General features: G+C 41.2%; 1 long non-coding RNA gene across 3 annotated transcripts in view; it reads right to left on the bottom strand.

Annotated features, from left to right (window-relative positions):
• Window positions 1-293: 293 nt before the first annotated feature.
• The window catches only part of LOC102029558, a 28715-nt gene continuing 19728 nt past the window's right edge, over window positions 294-9280 (bottom strand). For 2 of the 3 annotated variants that reach the window (XR_262023.2, XR_262024.2), the window contains 3 exons: window positions 8280-8560; window positions 6064-6237; window positions 5708-5827 (listed from right to left, as the gene is read on the bottom strand). This is a non-coding gene — a long non-coding RNA (uncharacterized LOC102029558). Of the gene's footprint in view, window positions 3995-5707; window positions 5828-6063; window positions 6238-8279; window positions 8561-9280 lie in introns of those variants that run through there. The other variant, XR_001235230.1, reaches the window with a different exon arrangement.

Below are 9280 nucleotides of genomic sequence, written 5' to 3'. Positions count from 1 at the left end.
GCTGGGTGTTTTGCTATAACAAGAATCTGATGCTTCTCAAGTCTCAGGAGGAAGCCAAAGGTATGAAAAGTAGACATTAAAGGAAGCTGAACCTCCAACACGGAGCCAATAAAGGGAGTATAAAGAGCGAGGAAGCACTTAAATAGAGAATGGAGAAAAAACAAATATGCCACTTGATAGAGGCTATTGGTGGAGATGTTTGAAAATGAGAGAGAGAAACCAAAAGAAAGAGAAAGAAGGAAAGAAAGGACAGATGAGAGAGGAAGAAGGAAGGGAGGAAGGCAGGGAAGGAGGAGGTTACAAGGCAGGAGAAAAGGGGGAGTGAGAAGGAGGGAAGGCAGGTCAGTGCTCGTCCACACAGGGCTCAGGTAACACCTGCTGACGCCTCCAGAGCGGCTTCATCTTGTGCAGATTACAGCTGAGCTACAGCTGTATCCTTTTACCAAGAGGTGTGGGGTCTTCCACTCCTTCAGCTAAACCCCAGACTAAAAGCTGGGGATGATGGCGCACATCTTCAATCTCAGCATTTTAGGAGCCTTAGGCAGGGGGATTGCAAGTTTAAACTCCACTCAGATAATTTAGTGACTTAGCAAGACCCTGTCTCAAAATAAAAAAATAAAAAATGGGCTGGGCATGTGGCTCACTGGGAAGGCCCTGAGTGCAGTCCCCAGATTTCCAGTACCCCCACACCCACCCCCACCACACACACACACAGACTGAGATAAGATAGGGAAAGATCAAGGGGAAAGGTCCAGCATTTTCTGCCCCTTCTTTGGGCAGAATGACAGCAATAATCCTTAGTAAGGAATCCTCAGCTCTGGACAATCTCAGGGTGACTTGTGGAATTTAAACATACACTGAGGTCTGGAAATTCTGATGAGTTTAAAATCATCAGCTGTAAGGTGGAATACAAACATCTACATTTTTTTTTTTTTTTTTTTTTTTACAGAATCACGGCATTCTCAGACACAACCAGAGGTTAAGCTGTAGCAACATGTTTGTGTGTAAAGCCCCTGAAGACACTGCTAAACTTTGTACAATCTCCATTTTTTTCTCCGTTGTATAAACTTGAAAGACATACAGGCACAGGCAGATACTCTTTCTTCCAAGCTCAAAAATATATCAGGAATTGTAGGGGGGTTACTCAGTCATGTGCTTAGGTATCTATGCAGTCCAATTTATGAGCCATTTTTATTTTTAGTTATGTCCTTTACTCCATATTCAATTCTATTTTCTTCCTGTTTAGTTATTTACTTAGTGTTACTAATCTAGTGTCTGCTGTGTTCCAGAAACTGAATTTGCAGCCCAGCTGTGGGGAAGATAACAACTATACACACATAGACAAGCAAAAGACAAATTATAGCAGTGCCTCGTTTTACGAACTTAATTCACTCCATGATTCTGATCGTGAACTGAGTCAAATTTCCCATAAGGTTTGGTGTAAAGAAGGCCTATCTATTCTGAACCGTAGCATATTTTTTAACCAGAAAAAATAAAACAAAGTACCTTACAGTCTGAAGAAAGAGAACACTAAGCTTGCCTGAGGAGACTTTGGCTTGGAGGTGACTTCTGGTCATGGGGAGGAGGTTATTCTTTGCAGGGAAAGCCCCCTCCGTGAGGACATTGGGAAGATCTCCTTCAGGGATTTCCTCTCTTCTTCATCTTTAGCTTCAGGGTCAGTTTTGATGAAAATCTGTCTAATATCACTTGTTTTTTCCTCCACTGCCTAACCCTCTGGAAGTGAGAGACCACATTGTCTTTCATCAGATACAACACACTGGCCATTGCAGTTATGTCGGGGTGGTGCTTCTCAAAGAAATCCTGGTATTCATTCCATTTTCCATAGTGGATTTTATCATGTCGCTATTCATCTCCTCCCTGTCTTCCTCTTCCTCAGGGCGTGCTCCTCAGCAAGCGCCTTCTGCTGCTCACTCTGGAGTGCAGCAAGTTCTTCCACCATCAGCTTCTCCTTATGGTTCTCAACAAGCTCCTCTGTGTCTGCACCATCAATGTCCAGACCCACACTCCTGCCCGTGAACACAGTCTCTGCCACTCTCTGTGCATCAGACCCTTCGAAGTCTCATTCAGTGATAGGTCTGGCCAGCTTCCTTCAGGCTGAATTTCAGGTCCGGAGTGTGACATCTTCCCCAGCTTATTCAGTGAGGCTGATGCACTAGAGGACATTGAAGAGCTTCCCCCAGAACTCTTCAGAGTCAGGGACATCTCTTCAGTGACATTAAAATACCTGGTGAAGAGCACCTTTGTGTACAGCTTCTTGAAGCTGCAGATCACTTTTTGGCCCATGAGCTGCAGGAGAGGTGTCATCTTGGGGGGAAGACGTTGAACTTTCTGAAGTCATACTTAGTCTCCATATCACCCACCAAAGCTGGAGGGCATTGTCCGTCAGAAGAAGCCACCTCATCCTGAGTGATAAAGGTTCTGTTTCACTGCAGCGGAACGCTTGTTAAGCAATGCATCCTTCTGCCTTCATGAATTCCACGAATTCTTTCCAGTCAGCTTCTGCAGTGGCCTTGTCGGAACGGGAAGCCTCACCATGTCTTATCACAGCGTGGACACCACTTCCTTTGCAGAATTTATTAAAATACACTCTACTGGCTTTGAATTCATCACTGTTGCTCTTACAGAGGGCTTTTCTTGTAGTAAATCACTGCAGTTTCCCGGTCTCTTTGCAGACCATAGCTTCACTAACGCCATTGCCGGTTTCTCATTTAACTACACTAACAAAGTTTTTTCAGCTCTTCCAGCACTTGTGTCCTCTGCTTGGTTAACAGCATTACTCCTTTTGCCCATCAGCTCCTTTGCTGGCATCTTTATGCTTCAAAACAGTCATGATTGCCAACTTCATCATTTTATACTCCGAGGCCAGATTAGTCACGTGAATACCACGCTCGTGCATTTCTACAATTTCCTTCTGTAATTCAATGGTCATTTTCTCCCAGCCTTCTGCTTACCATGCTTTTTCTGCACTCTCCTGTTACCTTCGTTATTGCTCTGCACATTTTTGTCACTTTGGCTACTGCTCTGCACATTGTGGTTACCTTCATTATGGCCCTGCACGCTCCTGTCACCTTCATTCCCACTCTGTGCTCTCTTTTCACAACGACGCTTGCTCCGCACTTTGGAGCCAGGCTGGACTGAATGACCCTGGACAGTACTGGATTCCTAAGAGGCACACAGAAAAGCTGCACAGGAAGTGTGCACATGTCTGTCTGTTACCTTGATCTCAGTCAGAGGAGCCACAACACCATGTCAGAACGGGGAAGATGGCCACGGTCCTGTTTGTCACCTGAGGCAGAGCTGGGGAACAGAAGCAAAGTTTTGCTAGATACTTCTGTTCAGGCCTGGAGTTATTACTGCAGTAGGCACACACATCAGAAGCATGGCACAGTGATTCAGAAGCCAAGGAGGAACACTCAGTGAAATGTCAAAGATTATTTGACATTTTCACACAGTCCTTGACTTCCAACTTTTCTCTTTAAATGCTCTCTTCTACCTCACACTGCTGTGCTTTGACCTAAACCCTGGTCTGAGAATCCATGTACAATTTTCCTATTGGCAAATATTTTTCAATGATTCTATCATCAAAATATTTACCATAGTCACTGCAATAACAATGGAAAATAATTTTAAAAAGAAAATAATACACATTATCATTTGTACCCAGTCCAAAAGGGAGGCACAGGTACAAATTTCACACTTTGATGCTGTCCCCAGGAGCAGGTAATGGTCATACCGAGTCCTGATGCAACTTGGTCTATATTATCTGACCACTGGGAAGCCGTGAGACGTGTTTCTTTGCTGACCAGACCAAACCGTGAAATAGCAGCAGAGCATTGTGGCTCACCAATAGCCTTTTTATTTATTTAATGCAGACCATTCATGAAGATCTTCTTTCCGTCTTCCTGATGTACGAATACTCCAAAACCACAGGCTCACATTTTGACAGCTAATTTTGCAAGATATAATTTTCTCACTTAACCCAAGAGGAAAAAGAGACAGATGATTGAGATTAACCATTTGTAAAATTATAATTCTGTCACAGATAATAATTTGCAAGATCTTTCCCTTTTCTGAAATCCCCAGAATGAACCATAAATTGTCACACTTTGTAGCAGAACGAGTAACACATTAGGGGATTCCTAATAAAGCAAGTCTGCTAGAAAAACAAACCAATTGCCTCATAATTGGAATGTTCCCCACGTGATTATTCTCCTGTGAAGGAACACTGTGCCGTGGGTGCAGGAGGGTTGAGAATTTTTGTTCAAGAGTTGGTTATCTCCACCTTATTAGTGATGGAGCTTTAATACACGGTATTTCTTTACCTCGCGGGAGCCTGTTAGAGCACTCAGCTGTGTGCTCAGAAGGTAAACTGAGCTCCTGTGGAAAAGCGAGCAAATTCAGAGCTTTTTAATTCACTTCCAATTAAAAATGAGCATCAAGGTGGGCACATAACACTGAGCTTTTTGGAATGTCTGCATTCGTCTGGGAGGGCCAGGGTTGGCACTTTACCAGCAGAACTCTGCAAACTTTATTTTCTAAATCTGTTCCACAGGCACTTATTTCTGCTTTAGCTACAAAGGCAAAGGCATGTCAAGGCTTTCATGTGGAGCTGCCGGGTAGTGCTCGCTCTCAGTAGGACTCAGTGGAGGGGAGCTGTGGGTCTGCAGGGTCTTGACCTGTATTTAGCTGAACTGATTAAGGGGGAAGCTAATGAAAGCAGGGTTATGAGTTCAACGCCTTTGTGGCCAGACATTGGCAGTCCACATCTGCAGGCCGTACTATCTTTAAATGCACAGCACCCCATAGTATATCTTGCAAGGATGTCTTGAGCCCTAATCCTCATTTTAAAGCATCACTATAGGAATAAACTATTATTATATTAATATAATTCACTATAGGAATAATTCATTATATTATAAAGTTCTGTATAACTGTCAGTAAATTTCAAACGTCTCATAATTTTGATTGACAGGGAAGCGAAGTGCCAGTGTGCTACCTAGCTTGACGTCATCATGCCGCATCATATAGAATCAAAACGTCACAGACCCCCAGATGTGTAAAGTTATTTGCCAGTCAAAATAGTGTAAACATATACTAAGTAGTTTTAAAAGCTAGAAGAAAGGATTTTGGATATTTTCACCATAAAGAAATAATAAATCTTTAGCTAGGTGTGTTTATCCTGATTTAAAAATGACGCAATGTGTATATAATATATATATATATACATATATGTACCAAAATATCACATGGTACGCTATAACACGTACAGATGTATACAGTTATGCACCAATTAATTATAAAATTTAATTAAATTAAATTTCTAAAAAGCAAGTAAACATCCAAAGGCCTTCTGTCCCCAGACTGGTCACTTTCGTTAATCCTGCAGCCACCACTTGGGTCTGAGCCACCAGTCTCTTGCCGAGATCACTGGGGCAGCACCCCGCATTTCTCTCTACATCCCCTGCTTCCTCCATATTACTCTTAAGGTAGCCACAGAGAAATGTTCTTAAAATGGAAGAACATGCATTCTTCCACTCAAAACCCTCTGATAGCTTCCTGTCCAATGCTAAGGAAGGCCAAAATTTTTTAAATGGCCAACCAGACTGCAGGCTGCACAGCGCCCCCGTCTGGCCCTTCCGCTCTTTCCCCAGCCAGGGGCAAACACCCGCTCCCTCTCACTCTCGGCATCTCTCCTAAGCTCCACAGTAAGCGTCAGCTTTCCATCATCTCGGAAAGGACTGCTTGCCAGCAGATTTTGCTTTGCAAATTAGCACCTGAAGAAGAGGCAAGAGACCTGGTTTCTTTCCTGAAATCAAAAGAGAGTAAAAAGTAAAGATGGCAACCCTAAGTGGAGCCCGCTTTATTTATATACTCGGTGAAATTGGCAAGTGATAGGCACTAAAAAAAAGACAAGGAGAATTAAGATGTGGAAATGGGGAGCCAGAAGAGGGGAAGACAAAAGGGAAGTGAAAATGTTAAGGGTGTGATATGTATAACATCCCGGGGTGTTATGTTCGTTATACACCACAAACATATACTCACATAAATTACAACAAACGAACAGCGAAGCTCCACAAGGAAGAAGAGTGCAGGGATTGAGGTGGCGTGGGAACTGAGCAGCTGCATGTCAGGTTTTACGGATCAGCAGGGAGGACATCATAGACCCCATTCCATATGTCGTGGGAGGTCAGTCACTATTAGCTTGCAAAAATGTGCCTGAAACTCAGCATTAAAAAAAACTTTTAATATTCTTTTGGCTTATTTTTTGTGGTTTTCTTAGAAAATAAAATATCATCACTTTGGCAGATGGTCCCTTTGATCATACTGAATGCCTTGCTTTAAAAGTATGATTCCATTCCAACCACTTAAGACCAGCCTAAACCCTATTACCAGGGTTTGATTTTTGTGTAGCCATGAATATTTTACATGCCATATACCGTCATGCCTGAAGAAGCCAGCAAAGATGCAGAGGCAGAAGCTCCCTGTCCACGGGTACTTGACAATTATTAGCTCCATCTCTTTAGCTATGTATTTCACGTACAATTTTCAAGACAACAAAATGCCAGGCAAATATGATGAATGTCAATATTTTATTAAGGTGTTGCACTTCTACAAAGGTCCCGAGTATTTGTTATTTTACCTTCAACGTTTCTTTTCCTTGGTAGAATATGTTGTGACTGCTAGGAGAAAATACATACTCAAGTGCAGTGCCGAGTTCAATGAGGCGGCGGAGGGGAAGAGAAAGAAGAAAGAAGGGATGAAGGGACGGAGAGACAGGTGGAGGGAGGGAGAGAAGGAAGGAGAAAAGGAGGAAGGAAGGGAGAGAGGGAGGGAGGAGGGAGGGAGGAGGGAGGGAGGAAGGAGGGAAGGAAGGCAGGTGAGCCAGCACCTACTAGGATACCTGTACATTCACTTGTCTTTTTCTAAAAGAAATGTAATTCCAAAATTATCCCTCTAAGATGAGTAATTTAATCATGATTTAGTAGCAGTAACTGATATATACCGAAAGCTCAGTATTTATTTTTCATGATTTGGGCTAATAGCTCAAGAGATTTTGATTTTTGTTGATTTATATAAAAGAAATTTTAAAAATGACCAGGATAGGGGTGAGAGACTTGATTTTCTTTGATATGCAAAAGTGGTTTTCCTCATCTTTGGGGAAACTTTTTTCTGTAGCCATTTGTTTCTGCCTGTTGCTTTGTTGTGTCTCCTCTATGATAAAGACATGAAATACCCCTGTATCTGCACAGTGATCTTCTCCAACATCTGAATTTCTTGGACATCTGCCTGAGACCATTCACCACTCCTCTGTAAGAAACAGAAGGCCACCCCCACAAGCAATCTCTAGCCTTGCTGAAAATGAACTGATCCACTGAGCTATCTAACTCATCCTAGGCTCAGGAAATCTGATGGTTGGTCTCATGGAAAAATCAACAGCCCCATATGTTGGTATCCACATCTCTTTTGTTTGGACTTTATGGAACATTATGCTTCTAAAATAACACACAAGGCCAGGCTTACAGTGAAATCAACTAGCTAAGCACTGGAAAATTCAACCAGCAAGGCATTTTGCTTCTACAATCTCTTCAGCTAATTTGTCTAATTATTTCCATTTGGTTGAGTCTTTTCTAATAATTTTTTTTTTCATATAATGTATCTGTCATTATATAAAATTCAGTATAGATGTGAAAATTACTTTTTAAAAGAATTCCTATACTATTAACATTTCTATATATCTTATCAATCTTTTAAAAAAATCTTAATTTTCATTATGTGTGTATGTGCATTTTTTACATATAGTTTCTCCATATTATTTTGTTCCATTTTTCTCCTGCTTAAAAATAAATTCTGGCTATTTTCATAGGATATTAAATATTCTTTTCCAATGTGGATTTAGCTTTTCAACACTACCATAATTTTCTTTGAATAGTCACCTCTAATTGGATAACTAAATTCTTTGTAATCATCAAAGTTACAAGTACGGAGGATAATGGCAAAGAAACTCATATGTAAACTTAGAACATATATAAAATTATTAGTTTATGATATTCTGAAGGAATTTTTTTTGGAATTACCCTGGTGACATGGGTTAGAAATGGGATATGACATGAAAGTGAGCAAGTAAATTTGCCAAATAACTATTTGCACTTTTTATTTCAAGGGGTCAAAACCCTTAAAATACTATATTAAAACTATATGCTGACGTATTTTTAAAGTGCTTTGTACATACATCAACTCATTTTGACAGCGAAACATACCTCATCCCTTTGTGGTTGCTGGGAGGAAAGAAAGAAGACAGACATTTCCTGGTCTCTGCTGGTCTTTGCATATTTTATATCATTGTGGTAGAATTTAAACAGATGCCCGAGGCTTGATTAAGGTGTTGCTATTTCTCCAAATATTAAATGCATGGTGATCAGAGGAAGTTCAGGGATAAGAGCATGTGATGCTCTGTCTTTCATTCAGTATAAGAGTGGAAGGAAATGCACTGTGAATTCAGAGAATTCCCCTGAGAGCTCTTCTTTGGGAGGTTAGGTACCTTTAAAAGAGAAGCATAGAAATCAGCTAAATAAATACCTTGAGTTCTGCACCAGATACTGCATGCCTCCACCCCCTGGATCTCCTCACTCAATGGAGAAGTAACTATCCAGATCACTGCTCTCCACCAGAAAACATAGCCAAGACTTTTAGAACATCTCTGGTGGCTCAGCTGATCTGTGCTTCTAGAGCATAGTTCATTTGCACATGGTTACTAGATGTCTCTTGGGTCTTAGATGGAAAAGAATGCAGACAGACCTCAAACTGAAGGTCTTCAGTCAATACTCTTTTCTTGGTTTCCATAACCCCACTGTTTCCAAAGAGAGGTATTATTTCCCAAACATGACATCAACCAGAATCATCCTGGCCATATGTTCTATGTAGAATTTAGAATTTCATTTTCCATGGGAAGTAAGACAACTTTTGGCACACTTCACCCTCTCTTGCAGGAATCTGAAGGAAATAGAATTTGTAATAGAATCTATACTGGCAGGTTTTGTGGAGGAAACTACACATGGAAACTACACATGGAACTCACCCAAGGACTTCCAATATATGTTCTTGTACAACAAATTGTTACAGTTTACATCTAGATGTCCCTCTAAAGCCTCCTATGATCATTGGAAAGACCTTTGGAAAGTGATTGACTAGGAAGCTTATAACTGACTTGCTTTGGTGGGGTCTGGTTGGAAAAGGCATGATGAAGATACTATGAAGCAGC

The sequence above is a fragment of the Chinchilla lanigera genome, unplaced genomic scaffold, assembly GCF_000276665.1.
Source record: "Chinchilla lanigera isolate Chin_1 unplaced genomic scaffold, ChiLan1.0 scaffold00039, whole genome shotgun sequence".
NCBI classification, from domain to species: domain Eukaryota; kingdom Metazoa; phylum Chordata; class Mammalia; order Rodentia; family Chinchillidae; genus Chinchilla; species Chinchilla lanigera.
Note: the sequence above shows the minus strand (reverse complement) of the source record. Positions and strands in the feature narration are given on the sequence as shown.